The sequence below is a fragment of the Onychomys torridus genome, chromosome 9 (genome assembly GCF_903995425.1).
Source record: "Onychomys torridus chromosome 9, mOncTor1.1, whole genome shotgun sequence".
NCBI classification, from domain to species: Eukaryota; Metazoa; Chordata; class Mammalia; order Rodentia; family Cricetidae; genus Onychomys; species Onychomys torridus.
The window spans coordinates 53032539-53050467 of NC_050451.1; the positions used below are offsets into that span (position 1 = coordinate 53032539).

At 43.9% G+C, this 17929-nt stretch overlaps 1 protein-coding gene across 5 annotated transcripts in view; it reads right to left on the reverse strand.

Annotated features, from left to right (window-relative positions):
• The window catches only part of Msra (methionine sulfoxide reductase A), a 325520-nt gene that overhangs the window by 296133 nt on the left and 11458 nt on the right, over positions 1–17929 (reverse strand). Inside the window, exon 1 of one of the 5 annotated variants that reach the window (XM_036199092.1) lies at positions 5398–6155. The exons of 3 other annotated variants lie outside the window; for them this stretch is intronic. The gene's annotated coding sequence lies outside the window, so the exon portion shown is untranslated. Of the gene's footprint in view, positions 1–5218; positions 5239–5397; positions 6156–17929 lie in introns of those variants that run through there. One more of the 5 variants, XM_036199093.1, reaches the window with a different exon arrangement.

The following is a 17929-nucleotide window of genomic DNA, read 5'->3' on the forward strand; positions in this document are numbered from 1 at the left end:
CTCCCACAGTAGTCCTCTGACCTACACACACATACACACACACACACACACACACACACACACAATTTAAACAAATTTTAGATAGGAGTGTAACAAAAGTTCTGACATTCATATTCCAGAAGTACTTGAAGAAATAATAGTTGAAAATTCCCAAATTCAGAAAAATATGTTACCTACATATTCAAGAAAATGAATGAGCCTAGAACAGAATGAACCCAGACCAATATAGGGTAAGACATATCTTAATGAACACCTTGAAAACGAAAGACAAGAAGGAAGATTTTGAAAGTAATGGTAATATCTTACAAGGGCAAAACCCAGCAGCTCTCCATCAGAACCCACAGAGTATAAAGGGTCACAAGAGGGCTGAGAGAAAGAAACCCAGCAAAGACATCCTTCAGGAAGGGCGGGGGAGACAGCTGCACAAGCATGAAGACCTGAGTTCGGATCCTCAGCATCCATGTAAAAGGCTTGGCAGTGATGCATCTGTAACCCAGAGCTAGGGCAGGGAGGAGCAGAAATTGGTGATTCCCTGGAGTTCACTAGCCAGTCATCCTAGTCATTCTATGAGTTCCAGAAGACACCCAATGTCAACCTCCACATGTGCTTCCACATGCACACATGTGTATATAAACCTACACTCAACACAAGCACACGCCTACACAAACATAAAAACTGCTATATATACACACATACATGCATACACACTCACACAAAGATAACATGTCCTTTATAGAAAGCTGCGACCAGCAGACCCACCCCAAAGCATGACTCCGGGAGGTTCTCCAAACAGAACGGTGAGGGATGCTTAAGACATCACTTGGTATGACAGATGAACTTTGACTAGAATAGCCTGGGACAGCCTACTAGTTCATCAGGGTGGTGCCCTGATCAACACTCCTGAGAAACATAACACAAAATAATTTATAGATGACTTATCATTGTAGTACTTGAAAATTCCCACACAAAGCTAGACAGGCCTCTTGAGCTCTCGGTCCAGACCTCCTATTAGACCTCTGACTGAGCTGGGAAGTCAAGCTCACTTCTGCCTTTGAGGTTCCAAACCTTATAACTTGAGCCATAAACCTGCCTATGAATCCAGCAATTCTGCTCCAAGAGATAAGACCCAAAAAACTGAAAGTAAGGTCTCAAGGACACATTTGCCCATCTAAGTCCATGCACACTCATTCACAACAGATGAAAGGTGGGAAGGGCTCATGAAGAGGTAAAGTTAGGCACAGTGGAATACCATTCAGTCCTCCAAAAGCAGGAAATGCTGGCACCTGCTACCTCAGAGACCGTGAGCCAGTCACAGAACAAAGGACACAGGGACTAAAGAAGTCAGCAAGGGAAGGCAGAACACCACAGGGAACACCAAGTTCCGCTTCCCGAGTACAGAGTTCCGGTTTTGCAAGATGATAATATTTGTGCGGCTGGACCGTGGCAATGGGAGCACTCAAGTGTCAATGTAGTCAGTGCAGAAAAGATCGAAATGGTAAATTGTATGTCATACATATTTTATCACAATTTTTTAAAGTGTTCAAGTTTAAACAGTAAATTAATGTCCCCCATTTACCCAGTGTTACCCATGTACCAAATACCATGCAAAGTGCTCTGTGTAGATTCCCTCAATCCTCCTCCTTACAGCCTTTGCAGAGGATACCATGAGCCTGTTCACAGATGGAAACCTGGGTGTTCGGAACTTGAACAGAGCCAAACTCTCCAGCCAGGCTGTTGAAGCTCTGCAGGACATATTCTCTGTGTGTGTCTGATGGGGAAGACCACTTCAAAGGAAGAGTTCCTCTGAGCATGAAGGAGTTGGACACACCTGGTTCTGGAGAGCAACTTGATCTTTTCAAATGGAAGACAGTAGCTTGGAGTGAAAGGTAGGAGGAGGAACAGGAGTGATGTTGATATTCAGAGAGAAACGGACAGTGTGGATGCGGAGCCTTCCATGGTTCAAGATGCATCGTTGGAATGCCCTGACTCTAGAGGGTCAGACTCTGAGTCGTGGGACACCCTTGAAGCAGGAAAAATGCAGGACACTGGTGGCCAGCTGGAGGAGGATCAGGACTCATTTTTCAATGTGGAATTTATTTTTCATAGTCTCCAGTCGTGGCCTTGGGGAAGTCTAACACAGTCACAATGAATGGGGAGCTAAACTCTATCCCCTTTCAATTCATAACCAGAAACACACAATCAAGATTAGAAACAAGCAAATTGACTTTTTCAAGCATTAGGGACAAAATGAGATGAGAACCGGGCTCCATATTCCTTCTGTGGGACATACCAAGTGGCCATGGCATGCCCGTCCCTGTGCTGCCCTTGCTGATGGAATTAGGTGGGAGCTTTTGGCTCCCACTACAAGGAGATAAACATTTATCAGTTATTTCTGTCCCCCTCCCACACCCAGCTACAGTAGGAATTAATCATGTGCCATTTGTCTGGCCAGAGCAGGCCTTCTAGATGTTGAATGTTAAGCACTGTGACTGAGCCTCTCTGCCCACCATTATTCCATCGACCACATCAGGGACACTGTCACAGCCTCCTTGCTCACCCCCTAATGCATGTGGTGTCTAAATCCTCTTCAGAGTCTACATCTCCACTTTACTTATATTGGAGAACAACCACACGGAATAAGGTTAAGTCACTGAATTCAGTGCAGGGGATGGAACAAGCCAGTCCCCTACCCCCACATAGTACGAAGGGGAGACACATGCTCCCTCTGAAGAACATCAGCCCCTTGCCAACATGCTTTCAGAGACTATGGTGGTTTAGCCAGGCCCAATTGGCCTCTTGGTCCTCGGCTATGAGACAACAGAAAACAAAGCAAACAAAAGAAGACTGTTGTAAACATCCACTATTAGTTCTATGTGAAAGCTGTGTCTTTGAGAGCACAGCAGCGAACCTGCTGTGACACAGGTAGACTCTCATACGTGAGCAGTGGGCCTGACCCTCCCATCTAATTCCTTGCAGTGTTTACCCCACACCTATAGAAGATGACCCGAACCATCGGAGTGCTTGGAGCGTGGAAATGTGACAAAAACCGTATTTCTAAAACTGGGTAGAGAAAACCTCCATTTTATTTTTAGAACAGCACTCTAGAATATTGCACAATAAAAGTGAATACCCTTTAATATATTGAAATAATCCCGTAACAGCGCTGCTCTTCTGTTCCAAGCCTTTTGAGCTTGGTTTTAAATCTATTCTCTCTTCCATTCACCAATATACTTCCTTCCAGGTTACCCAGAATAACTCCATCGGTAAAATATAAGCATACATAACTGGGTGCTCAGTAAACATTTGTTGAATAAATGAATGAATAATTATAAGATACTGGATGAAAGCCCCCTGAGAGGTTTGCATTCGATTATGGAACAGTGTGCTTGGATATTTAAGTATCTACACTGAAATGGAACTTAAGAACAGTCATGTAGAAACAATAAAATATTAACCCATTTCTGTCTTAATAAAATAGAATACAAGTACACGTGCGATATGTATGTGCCTAAGGAGGGCACAGTCTTTATATATGTTAAGGATTAAACTATTAATGCTCCTATGTTACAGAACTAGTTAACAAATGCTGATGTGTTTGTTGTCTAAAGGATCCACAGGAAAGAAGCGTATATTAAGTTGAATTGTTCGTTACAGAAAACTTTATCAATACAATTTCTTAACTAGAGCTATATGAAAAACTTACTTGAGAGGGAGTTATTAATACCCAGGTAATGGCAAACACACTAACGGGGAACAGTTTTCGTTTTAGGATACTTAGCAAGTAGGCCAGACAGAATGTATTGGTAAGAAAACTTTGTTGGGTAAAGCGACTAATATTTACCAAGTCTGAAGCACAGTTACAATAAACAATACAGTTTTAGTACTATCAAAAAATAGTATTTCTTGAGATGTATTCTAACATCTTTGTTTTTTAATTGGCTTACTTTTATTATTCTGGTCAAAATAATTGGTCATAATATAGTTTGGATCAAGTTTGTTCTTTTACTGAATTCGCTGCAAAGAGGCTAGGAAATAAACTTGCAAATAACAATTCTCTTCACTTGAAGGGGGAAAATGCTCTTAAACCAAATAAGCTGCACACTAAGCAATCCACAGTGGTGACAAGGTATATTAAATGGCTGTGAAGCTAAGATGGTTAGGGGATCCAAGCTGATCCTCTGGACTGTCTTTTCACTCCTTGGGGTTTTCAATGTGGACTTGAATGTTATGTGACTGGTCATGTAAGCACCCCTTCCCAGTGCCCATCACTCTGCCCTTGGCTCAGCATCCATTTTAGGAATATTAGAAGAGTGGATGAAAGAGCTTATACAACAAAAGTGGTTGTGTTGGAAACCCACATAAACACTGTACGATTTTGCTTTATTAAACATCAAAATGTCCATTAGTTTGTTTCTTTTAAGAGGTAGAAGAAAATACTTTAGCTTTTAACTTCACACACCTGCACTTGTGTGCTTTAAAATCATATTTGCGCACTAAATGTCATTTCCAGGATGGCTGGTGTGTCTCTATACTTTTATAAAAACCATCCTCAACCATCGATCGTTGAGGGCGCGCATTGACAGGAAACAATGAACAATTTGTTTTTGTCAGAGGATTACAAATAGATGGTAACAAACTCAAAACAAAAGCATGGGTCTCAGAACATCTTTGAGACTGCCCCAAATGATCGGCACTTATAGGAATATAGCGGATTTCCAGTATCCTCTCAGGCCACGAAGTAAAAAGAAAGTGAGGATTGCAGGGCTCGTCCTCTAACCGCACAGCTCCAACTCTCTTTTTTAGAAATAGAATACTTACTGGCAATTAGGATGATCCACAAAAACCTGCTGTCCCTGCCTGTGAACCTCCCCTATTATAACGCTGATGTTTAAGAGCAAAACTCTCACACAATCCACCACAACCAGGCCTCATAGCAAGTATTTATTAATAAGAAATTAGATAGAAAAGTATATATATCTAGGTAACACTGGGTAGAATTTTAAAAGAAGTTCGATCAACTTGCTACATTTAAAAAAAAAAAAACATTTTGAGAGAGATAAGATACAGAATTGTTGAATAAAACCTTAGTCAACTCCAAACTGATGAAATATATTCCCTCCGGCTGTCTCCTATACAGCTCACAGCTTCTTACCCCAAAGGTTTACATTTCTATTCTCTACCCCTCCAGCCGCTTCTGCCAACATCATAAAAAAATTACCTTTGCTCCTTTCCTCCACGAGAAGTCACCGACCACAAACATCCCTGCACAGACACCTCCCCACCCACCTCCCCACCCACCTCCCAAAAATGGTTCAAGAAAGACACACACGAGAACACACACACACACACACACACACACACACACACACACACACACAAAATAACGGCCAAGCTCACAGTTCCTGTTTGCCCTTCAAGCGAAGTCGGGTGTCTCCGGCTTGCCTTCCTGGTCTTCGGCATTGTCACTAATTGCTGGGGGTGTCGTTTAGGATGGCATGAAGCTGAAGACATCAAAGCCGTGGCTTTAAGAGACCGTTTTCTCAAACACATGGAGGAAACAACTTTGACTCAGACTCCCTGGCCAGGTTGCCATAAAATCTTAGAAAAACTCCTTGAAAACTCAATATCTAGAAATGGGGGGAGGGGTGGGGATTAAGTAAAATGAAAGTATTTAAGTCTAGAAGCTGCCATTCCGAACTTAACTCCGAGGATGTCTGATTTGATTGGAAAGCAGGTTTGTATTGATGAGCAATGTTTATTCTGTAGAAAACTACAATTCCTTCTAATTAGACACTCTCCTTGCCATCTTCTACAGTAATTCTGTGTCTCATGGTCATGATCATACATGCAAAATAGAATAAAATAAAATACATTATTTCCCAAATGTATGGACACTGGGGAGGATGCCTTTTTTGAAACAGGCTTTTTTTTTTTCTTTCCTAAATGCTGGTGACTAAATGTCATAGTAAGAAACAACACTCAAACAGCCCGAGAGACTTCAAAAGCCTTCTAAGTTTGAAGACCAAAAAGTTGTGAGTTTTCCTGTATCCCAGGACGTTTTTCTTTCTGAAGCTCAAGCCGAGAAACAGACAAAAGAGGCTGATGCGACTGAGCTCTGCCAAGTCTTGCCTTTTCAAAATTTCCTCTGCTCTCCCTCTGCCTCTCTCTCTCTCCCTCCCCCTCTTCCTTCCCCCCTGCTCCTCTCTCTCTCTCTCTCCCTCTCTCTCCCTCTCTCCCTCCCTCCCTCCCTCTCTCCCCCCCATCTCTCTCTCCCTCTCTCCCTCCCTCTCTCCCTCCCTCCCTCCCTCCCTCCCATCTCTCTCTCTCCCTCTCTCCCTCCCTCTTTCTCCCTCCCTCCCTCCTTCCTTCCTTCCTCTCTCTCTCTCTCTCTCTCTCTCTCTCTCTCTCTCTCTCTCTCCCTTCCTCCCTCCCAGTATGGCAACCTTCCGAGCAATCTTGGCGGAGGTCCAGGCTATGCCAGTCTGCCTGAATTCTTGTCTCCAAAGGATGTCCTTTTCGGATCAATTAATACATCTGAAAACAGGAAGCTGTGGGGCAGTACCCAGATCCTGGCATGACAGCACAGGCTGCTGCCAAATCACCTTACAGATTTCCTGGTGCCCTACCTTTCCCAGCATCACTAGCATGTTCCCCGCAGTGAGCTAGCGTGTTCGCTGCTTGGAGATGGGGAAATCTGTTCTCTAGAAATGTCCATATGCGACATGTGCTCAACCTGCAAAAAAGCTGAGCTCCCCTGTGAGGGGAGATGTATGGAACTTTAGGAGCACTCTCTTTATAACATTTGTTTCCCCTTGCCCTGCTGCAAAGGATCATGGGAGAATAGAAAGGGAGACATGGGGATTAAAATTTAAACTGTCACGCCTCATCCTCCGGAGAATGAACATGGCTCTGATTGATCATTTACTCTTAGTTTTAAGGAAACTCTGTGTAAACTGTACTTACTCAAAACTATGCTGGAAAGGAAGAAAAAAAGAATAAATCTTTTCAAAACAGAAATATCAAGGAAAGGGGAAGACAAAAACATCAGTGTGATTGGTATTACATATGTATAACAGACAACCGTATTGTCACCCCCGAGTCTCAGCCATCACGTCTTCTCTAAATTTACAGTGATATAACTGAATAAGCATACACAATTCATTTTAATCTGTAGCGTGTGCACTTTTGGAAACAAACTAGCCAGTCAGAACTTCCCTCTTTTACCTGGTTGAAGAAGCATCTTGCTTGACTGGTGGATACCACCGACAGCTGAGACTCGGTACACCTATGCTCTAGAACGAGCAGGCTTTCATAGGAAGAGTCAAGAAGTCTGAGTTCTCATCCCTGGCTCTGTTGCTCTCTCATTAGGATAACCTCGAGGTCACAAACCTGCTTAATCCAGTCAAGCCTAATTTTCTCATCTACTAAGAAGGGCCAGAAAGTCATAAGTGACTCTCCCTCTGGGCTCCTAAAATATCCTTTCATTTTCAGGTCACCAACTGGATGTGGCATCATCACAGACAAGGCTATGTGTCACTTACCTAAGGAAAGTGAAAGCCTTCCCAAAACCTCTATACGATGGTGTTCAGAAAATCTCCTGATCGGACAAGTTATGAGAAAAGAGCACGTGACCATCACTCTGAAGCTCTATAAAACCGTGGACGATGGTTTAAAAAACCCAAACCACACACTGCTAAGTCACGAAGCTGACAGATGAAGAGAACACTACAGAGACACGGTGGGGTTCAATCAAAGCACTAAAGAAACCAGGCCGCACACTCGCTGTCCTTTCAAACAGGGATGATGAAACAAGGGCAGGGTCTCACAATCAACTGTTGCCACCCAAGACAAAGAGGACCTTACATGCAGCAAGAGAAGTGACTCACCGTTACAAGGGACGCTAAATAAATAAACAACAGGATTCCTCAGAAAACACAGGGGTTAGAAAGAAAGGAGTCAACTACCGGTTGTCTGTAAGCATTTGCCGATGGACTATTGCTGAAGACACAGGTCCCGATGCAGAGAAATCATGCGGGTACTGACACAGAAGCTTGCTCCCTGCTAGCTGCGCAGACTGCCAGAGGAAGAAAAGTCATCAATAGCTCACCAGCTGTGAGCCTTGTGAACTAGAATAATGACCAGCACAGCAAGCTATGCCTACCGCTGCAACAGTGGCATGAATGCCATGAGAACAACCAACCACTTTGTTATTGGATTAAGTCCCACTCAACAAAGGGAACTCATGCCTGGAATTGTAAACTGGACCAAGGACCCATGGCTAGGGATGCCCTAGGCCCTAGGAGAGAAGTTGTTGTTGTTGTTGTTGTTAGTATTTATTATTATTATTATTATTATTATTATTATTATTATTATTATTATACTATACATGGGCATAGTATCAAACTGCCTTCTGAATATTATTATTATTATTATTATTATTATTATTATTATTATTATTTTATACTATACATGGGCATAGTATCAAACTGCCTTCTGAATATTATTATTATTATTATTATTATTATTATTATTATTATACTATACATGGGCATAGTATCAAACTGCCTTCTGAATACTTACCTGCACACCCATAGATTAGTGTGGCTCTCATCCCTCATCAGAGAAGTTTGCTTGGAGGCCTTGTCTAACCTGAACGACTTCCAAACCCCATAGTTATATCCCGGTGTTCATACTTCACAGTGAGAATTATGTTCCAAAATGTATCTTATGGGGACATGCAAGCCATGGTAACCACCAAAGAAGAAATGGCAAAGACTAGGGAAGAAGCGAGGGAAGAGAACAGAAATCAAAACAGACACATGAGGATGGGGCCGACCTCCACCTGATACTGGCCAGATGGCCAGTGTCTAAAAGAGGAGCCCCTCCAGGGGTTGATGAGCATATGATCAGCATGGAAATGCTAGGGAACACCAGACAATTACAAAAACAATATTGCAGGTTCTCTAATAATTAAATACAGGTGTGGAGGTACATGCCTGTCATCCCCAGCACTTGGGAGGCGAGGTAGGAGGATTGGGGTACTGAGGACATTCTGAGCTACACAGTGGTAAAAAATTAAAAATTAGAGCAATCAGTGATCCAGCAACCCCTCCACTGGGTAAATATCTAGTGGCACCATGTTGAAGAGGTGGTTGTACTTGTGTTTTGTTTATAACAATATTCACAATAACCAATATATGAAATCAACAAATAGATAAAGAAAATAAGATATATACTCAAGATGGAAGGACTATTAAGCCTTTAAAAAGGAGAAAATCCTGTAACTATAAAAGAGTGGATGAACCTGTAAGGTACCCAGTGAAATAAAACAGACACAAAATGATGGACAGCTGCCACTCACTTCAATGTGGGTCCCATCAAAGGACATGGAAGCAGAGAGTACATTGGTTCCTGGGGCTGAGATGCTAGAGAGGGAGGGATTAAGGAAGACTGTCAAAGCACACAACCATTTAATTAAATCAGTCGAGGAAGTGGAAGAGCCCTCCTGCTCCACACCACAGCCATAGTTCTGAACAACACACTGTGCTTGCAGAGAGCCAAAGGTAGCCCCACAGCATTTCTACCACACACACAATAAGCAAGTGAGGTGATGTGTATGCTAATTAGTTTGGCTAGGCCACTGCACAGAATGCACATTATTTCAAAACTCATCTTGTCCTCCATAGTTATACTTTTATGCCAATTTCAAAAAATAATAAAATTAAAAATAACACCACAGACCAACATCTCTTATAAATATAAATGGAAATTTTCTGAACTAAATACTAGTGAGATCCTACTTGAATCCAGCAATATACACAAAGGATTGCCAACCTTGACCAAGTGCACTATACCCTGGCAACACACGGCCTGTTTAACACTAGGAAGCGGTCAACACAACACATTACATTGGCAGAATAAAGAAAAGAAGCCACATGATCACCTCTGCAGGCACAGAAAGGCATTTACAGAACAGGCTTTGTGAGTTCAAAAAGAAAAGAGCATAGAGCCAACTGGTTGGAGAAGAGGACTTGGCTAACCACTGAAGGACAGCTGTGGAGCAATGGCTGTCGTCACAATTGATGACATGCAGTGGGCAGGACAGAAAAGTGAGGCAGAGTAAAATGGCCTACATGTGGATGACAGCTCTTACATACAGATATCAGATTATGGTATATGTATATGTACGCATGGATGCATGCACCTAACATGAAAATCTAACAGAACGAATGGCATTAAGGAATGAGTTCAGATATAAAACCGGCCCACAACCCACAGACATCAGCTACATTTCTATACATTAGCAGTAAACAATCTAGAGTGAAATTAAGAAGACTATCATACTGACAACAGATTACAAACAAAATACTAAAGGATGGGGCTGGGGATGTGACCTAACAGTAGGGCACACACTCAGCAGGTGTGCACAAGGCCCCAGGTTTTATCCCCAGCAGCACAAAACAAATAAATGATTAAGTGTAACCAAAGGCCTGTGCAGTGAACAGCACAAACACTACTGGAAGAAATGATTAAAGACCTCCAGTCATGTTCACAAACTGAGAATTAACCCTGTGGAGCCCACAGTGAGCTCCACACTGATGGACACAATCCAGTGGAAAATCTGTCAGAATTCCCAGGTGACTTCTGTGCAGAAATTGGCGGGTTGATCCTAAAAATAATACGGAAATGCAAAGACCCAGCACATCCAAAAAATCATCTTTAAAATGAAGAAGCTAAAGTGGAGGCCTCACATCTCCAATTTCAAAACTCGGCGCCATGTTGCCGCAGCCCAGGCAGTGTGGCACTGGCAAACAGAGGACCACTGAGATCCAGAGGATAAACTAGGAGTTACACGACTGTCATCAACTGACTTGAAACAAGCTTCAAAGAAAAACGGAAACGGAAACAGGGTGGTCATGTCACACCTGCAGCTGGGACAACTGGATCTCCACATGAGAAAGAATGGAACTGGACTCTGACCTCATGCCACATGTGACAGCTTACTCAAAACGACCCCAGAATGTCAGAGGAAAACAGGGGTATACGTTTCTGGGACTTTGATGGTAATGGTTTCAGAAGTAGGCTATCACAAAAAAAAAAAAAAAAAAAAAAAAAAAAAAAAAAAAAAAAAACCACCCCAGAAAAGGAGAAGGGGGAGAGAAGGAGGAGAGAAAGAGAAAGAAGAGGGTGAGGGAGGGATAGAAGGAAGGGGTAAAGGAAGAGGAGAGATGAGAAGGAGGAGGAGGAGGAGGAGAAAGGAAGAAAAAATGTTTTTTTTTTTTCTGTAATGGAAGTGAAGTAACCTACAGAACAGGAAAACATTTGCAAACTACGTGTCTGATAAAGGTCAGGTATTCAGAATATAGGTTTGTTGTTTTGTTTTGTTTTTCAGTCTTAAGATCCTACATGAAGGGGCTGGAGAGAGGGCTTGGTCCTTGAGAGAACTCATTGCTCTTGCAGAGTCCTGAGTTCTGTTCCCACCCAATCCACTTTGGTGCCTCCCAACTACCTCTAACTCCAGCTCTGAGGGTTCTGATGCCCTCTTCTGGCCTCCATGGGCACTGCACTCATGTGCACACATGTATGCATGCACGGGCACACACAGACATACACACACACACATACAGCTGGGGAAAAAAAATCTTTAAAAAATGAAACATAGAGTTTCTTTGGAGCCAGCCAATCCACTCCTGGATAGTGCCTCAAGAGAACTTTAAAGCTCATCTGCACAAAAACTTGTGCACAGATGTTTAGAGCAGCATGATTCACATCAGCCAGAGTAAGGACAACTCAAGAAGCCATAAGCTAGTCAAGTGTGATATAAACACATGATGGGATATTACTCAGCAATGAAAAGGAATGAGGCCCTGATACACTCTACTACATGGATGAGACTTGGAAGTGAGGCAGAGCCAAAGAAGCCAGGAATGAAGGTGCACATATTTTACTGCTCTGTTTATGTAAAAAGTCCACAATGGGCAAATGTGTAGACAGAGGAAAAAGCTTCATGGTTGCCAGGACCAGGACAGAAGGAAGAATGAGTGGCCACGAATCAGTTTGGAGTCAGAGCTACACAAATTGTGGGGTGAGCTAAAAGCCATGGGTTGAACAACCCATGATAAGTCTGTGTGTGGCTTCTATCTTGCCACTTTAAAAATGTTCCATCCATCTTCAGTGTCTATAAGTGCTATGACTGGCCACCTTGAAATAGCCCTGGTGACCCTTTTGCCCTGTCACACAAAGGGCTTGCCAAACACCAGCTAAGCCTTTGTCCTTTAGAATCTACTCCCAGGATCCACTCAGGCAGCTCTAGTTCCTGGTGTGGCTCCAGCCTCTTAGTTTGGTTCCAGCTGACTCCAGCATTCCCAGCTCCATCCACACAGGGCTCCTCTGCCCACTCTCAGGGGCCCATCTCCTTGGAGAACACCTATCCTGGATACCAGGCACTATGAAGTCAAAATGTTGACAGCCAGCACCTCTCATGGACCATGTCCTCTCTTCCCAGAACACTTCATTCTCCAAACATAGAGTCCTGGCAGCTCCTCGTGCTTTCTTCAGTCCTGACCCCCAACCTCTGTGCCCTCTAATTCTCTGCTACCACTGTTTTTCATCCCAGCCTCCCACATAGACAGGACTCTGTCCTCTGTGCAGTGTGGGACACTGAACAGCTGGACTGTGCACACTCATACATATATCACTTCCCTTCCCATTTGCACATGACTTACTGGTGACTGCGAAGCTTTTGATTCCAGCTGTCAGACAAAACCCCAGAATCCAGTAGTAGTTCAGTCCAGGAGACTGGATGTCTCAGCTGGTGTTCAGTATATGGTAGGATCCCAAAGAAGTTGGCTCTAATGCCAGTGAAGGAATGGACTTGCCAGCAGACTGAGGGCAAGCAGGAGAAGAGAGAAAGTGTCTTTCTTCCTTATCTTTTATATAAGCTGACAAGAGAGAGAAGATATGGCCCAGATTTAGGGTGGGTCTTCCTACCTCAAATGATCTAGATTTAAGATGAGTCTTCCAATCTCAAGTGATAAGGATTTAAGGTGGGTCTTCCGAGTTCAAGTAATATGGATTTAAGGTGGGTCTTCATACTTCGAATTATCCTGTTAACTAAGAAGCCCTCACAGGTGTGCCCAGTGACTTGGGTTTATTTATAGTTACTTCTAGATATAGTCAAGTTGACAACCAAGAATAACCATCACAGTGGCTTACAGAAAATCCTTTCAGCTCACTTCTTTGTACCATTAATTTTTAAAGAGATGTTTATATTTAACATACAACACCAGCCAGAAATAGCAAATTTCCTAACAAAGATGTCATCAAATTCTCCAAGTGGAGAGCTATCTGCAAGTTCAAGGCCTGTCTGTTACAGAAAGGTGAGCAAGTCTGGGAGATAAGGTTAAACAGCCCAGCACAGGGCAGCTCCTTTCACCCTGATGGAGTCAGAAGGGCTGAAGATGATTGGGAAGGGGTGCTTTCCTCTCTGTGCTCTAATGGCATGTGACACTTCACCCTCAAGACATCAGTACCATGTTGTGTCTCTCACCCTCTAGGAGAGGCCAGTCCACAGCAAACTAAAAACAGGCAACAAATCCAACAAGAACTGAGATTTGCCAAGCACCAAGCATGCATCATGCTCTACTCTAGAGCTCCCCTTTAGCGTGTCTATCTTTCTGATAACACCTCCAACTGATAAACATATTGTTTGTGCAATGGATGTGTTCACGATGTGTGTGTGTGTGTGTGTGTGTGTGTGTGTGTGTGTGTGTCTGAGCTAGATGTGTGTGCACATGCCTATGTTTGTAGGTTTGTATGGGGAGATTCTGATGAGGGATACATGCATACATGTGTGTATACATCCACATGAAAGTCAGAGCATAGCCTTGGGTTTCATTCTGTTACAGGACCCCAGACCTTAGCACAACTGACTCCATGATGGAAGTACCATTTAGTCCATAAAACTCAGCACATAGATAACACCATCTGCCAAGATAAAAAAACAAAGACCTAATCCATCAAAAGCCCATAGTTCTGGAAAAGTCTCAAAATGTACTAACCTTGCTTTTTGGCTTCTATAGTTCTTGTTAACTGAGGTGTATCAACCCAGGGTGTGGTTTTATGCTTAAAAGCTCTGACTGAGAAAGGCTTGGGGCTACACTGGGATCCTGAACACCCAGTGCCATCACCTGCTGGCAATAAAGACTTTCTATTGGCTTAAACCCATGTCCAAGTGGTCTTCTCTGGTGGACATCCCATAACATTTCCTTAGGCACCTTTATTTGACATGGGCTCTCTCATCAGCTTGGAGCTTCCCGGATGAGCTAGGCTAGCTGGCCAGTGAGCACTTCCTGTCTCCACCTCCAATCTCCGCATTGCCAGGATTTTCATTGACTCACTTGGCTTTTTACGAGGGCTCTGAGGAAGCTGAACTCGGGTCCTCACACTTCCAAGGCAAATATGTTTTTCCAAACAAGCTGTCACCCCAGGTCTCATAAAACTGCTACTAACCCTATTTTCCAGACTGTGCAATCCTGACCAGCCTGCTCAACATTCTGTAATTGCCGGGGCAGCTGGACTGACAAGTGGGCCTGATGTCAGGCAGTCCAGCCCCAGGCTGTGTACTCTGTCTCCTGTGGGATGCCATCTTGAGAAGCGTGTCTGCCTGTGATTTGTTTCCTGGACTAAAGGAAGGGTGGCCCAAAAGAGTGAGGGAAGGGTCCAGGTACAAGATCCCAGTTGGCTCTGGAGGAATGGTTGCCTTTTGCTTGGGCAGCAGAGGGCAGCAGAGATTGTGGGGCAAGAGTGAGTTCCCCACTCAGGCTTCTGGCCAGTGAGCTACGACCTTAAGAACAAAGTCAAGGCAGTCAGGCAAAGCTTCCTCTGAGGCAGGGAGAGCTGGGAACCATCCTCAGAATTCCAGAAGAAAGCAGAACGGAGACATCAGAAGTCCCAGAAGGAAATGTGATGCTTAGGAGCAGCACCTCAGAAAATCAGGGCCCTACCCCCAGTTCTCAGGGGGCCATCCCTGCACAGCCCATGGGTTTCACACCTTTCAAGAGTACAAAGTCTGACTGTACCTTGCCCTAAATCCCCTCTTGTTAATTTCTGAACACTTGGGCAGGACTAGCATCTAATTCTCAGAAAATGTACTTTAAAATTAAAATTAGGCAATATGTTGCAGAGCTATGTCTAAGCTGCTGACAATATGAAACATCTTAAATACAGACACTGTTAAGCCACAGACACCAAAATTGTTTCATTGCCTCAAATTGTCTGAAATGATTGTTTGGGACTGGGGCAGGGAGTAATGGACTACAGCAGAGAAAACTGTCAGAATAAGAGCCTCAAGGAAAAGACCCTTTGCATGGTTAAAAAAGAACCACTCAAAAATAAATAAATAACTGGCCCGGAACTGCTCGATTTGATATTTAACTCGGGCTTTGTTAAATAAGCAGAAAGCAGACTTTGGAGGTTTGTGATTCCTTCTTGAAGAAATGTGATTTTCTTATTTCCCCAGAGAGAAGCTTCAAGAATGCCAGCAGGCTTCTCTGGTATCAAATGTTTCCCTGTTATTGTGAGTAAATTATATCTGGATCAAAATCAGATGGATTAAACTTAAAATACCCATGAGATTTTCAAAACTACAAGGAAATACGTCATGTGCCCCAAAACAGTGCTGCCATGTAACAGCCCTTTGGCGCTGTCTCTGCTTTGGAACATCAGCAAGGAATCAAAACTCACCTGAGTTTTTGAGTTTCCTGAATTCAAAGTAACTCTGGAAACCTACACTGTTGCTTGAGGTTACTACAAGCCTGCAATCTTTGGTGTCTTTAAAAATCTCCAAAATATGGCCCTTCTGATATTCAGGAAGAGAAAGGTGGCGGTGTGGGAGGTTGATCTCCTTTAAATTTTCAGGGAGAAACCCTGATTTTTGTTTTTATCTACCCGGTCTCCCTGGAATTGAAATAATAGCCAGGAAGGAGGCAACTGTAAGGAAACACACTGTATGTACCTCACGCTGGGTCAAGGTCACTGTGAGGCTGTGGGGCAGCCTCCCTGGATGCACTGGATCTCTCTCAGTGAGGGGGAGGAAGTGTGCGGTGGAAGCGGACAGCTACTGCCTTCCCAGAACCAGGCAGCAGCATGGGAGTGAGCTGTCCTCCCCCAGTTCTTAGGTGAATCTGCACACCTGAGGGGAGCAGGGCCTCAGGCCTGTGTGGAGCTCTTTCTCACCTCATCTCCAGAAACACCCACAGGAAGCTGTTGCCACTGTCTCCCGTTCAGAAAAGGATAAATGGAGGCAGATTCCTCCAAGGTCACCAAGCTAATAGGGTGGTGAGGAACGGCTCTGACACTGTCCAAAGGCCAAGCGCCCGTTTGTCCACTAGACCAACAGCCCCTCACTAGAGCACCCACTTCTGGGGCTGGGAAGAGAGCCTGGTCAGGAAAGCCTCACAAACCTGAGGACCTGGGTTCAATCCCCCAAACACATATTTATAAAAAAAAGGGGGGGGGGCCAAGCGTGATGACACGCTTATAATTATAATCCCAATGCTAGAGAGATGGAGGCTAGAGATGGCTGGATCCCTGGGCTTGCTGGTTGATGGCGACTGGAAAGGGTCCAGTGGCCCCCAGTTCTATAGGCATGGATTTGTTAAATAGTATTCATTATATCTTGTCTGTCCCCACCACTCCCCCCCCCGACACCCCATGTAAGGGAATCTTGATTCGTTTAGCTTTGATGAATTTCTTGTCTGCCTGAAGACTGGGAAGTTTGGAAATGAGCGAAGATGCTTCAGTTGCGGGAATATGAACCATAGCAGTTGGTGCTTATTGGATGCTAATCGGCAGAGATAGTAAGTCTGGCATCTCCACACACATGCCACTGCAGCTTGCTGGTCTGTTCTCCACACCTGTCTCCCTTTTCAACGACACCCTCTCCTCATCTCTGATTCTCCCTCTACTCCGGTCTCTTCCTCCAGTGAGCCCTGTTGGATTCTCTTCCTATTTTTTTCACTGCCCATTTCCCCTACAGCCCTATTGTTTGAGATGTCCTCTGTTGTTATCTTACCTCAGCTTAGCTTTACAGTGGGGCAGGGGCCCGCAGGGGACACGCTTAGCTTGCACATACATGTGCGTCTCTAGTTTTCTGAGTCTGGTGAGGCCTCACTTGTTTGAAGCTCTCACATGCCTCATCTTCATCACATTACACAGTACCTCCAAGCTCAATGAAAGCAAAAATGACCACGCTCTGACTCCATGACGTTGTATTTAGAAGTTGTTTGTTTAATAAAGTCCTTTTTTGTGTGCACAGTACCAGTGAGTCACCACAAACAGGGTGCTCTGTTCCCAGATTCCCAGGTAGCACAAGTCATCCGTTTTTAGACATTTGATTCTAACTGCTTGCTGACTGGCTTCCCAAACTGTTATTTATAAGAGCTCTGAGCTCTTACCCTCTGTGTTACTATTTATGTTTAATATTTAGGGAAGGGATGTCTTTCTACAAATATGGAGACATACTGGTGGGTGTAGAAAGTATCTTTAAAAAGATCCGCAGTTATGTGCGGTCTCCCCAAGGTTGTGTTAACATAAAGTAGACATTGTTTTGTGATTGAGAATCAAGAGATGATTCTGTGATTTAACAAGTTCTGCACAGAACCTTTGCAAGCTTATCAGCACCCGAGTAACTGCCACAGAGACCACATGGCAATATGAGCCCCTGGATTTATTGCATTCGCTGGCTGCTTGAGTGCTGTTCATAGGCTTCTCCCCAGGGCACCACTTTCCTCTCTTGACTCATTTCTGCTGCAGATGCAGCATGTGATGCTGGGAAGCAATGTCTGCTCGTTACTGCTCTGCAGGACTTGTTATGACCACACGTAGTGGTTGGTCCATACAGACGGTGATACCCCGGAGTGAATTCCTT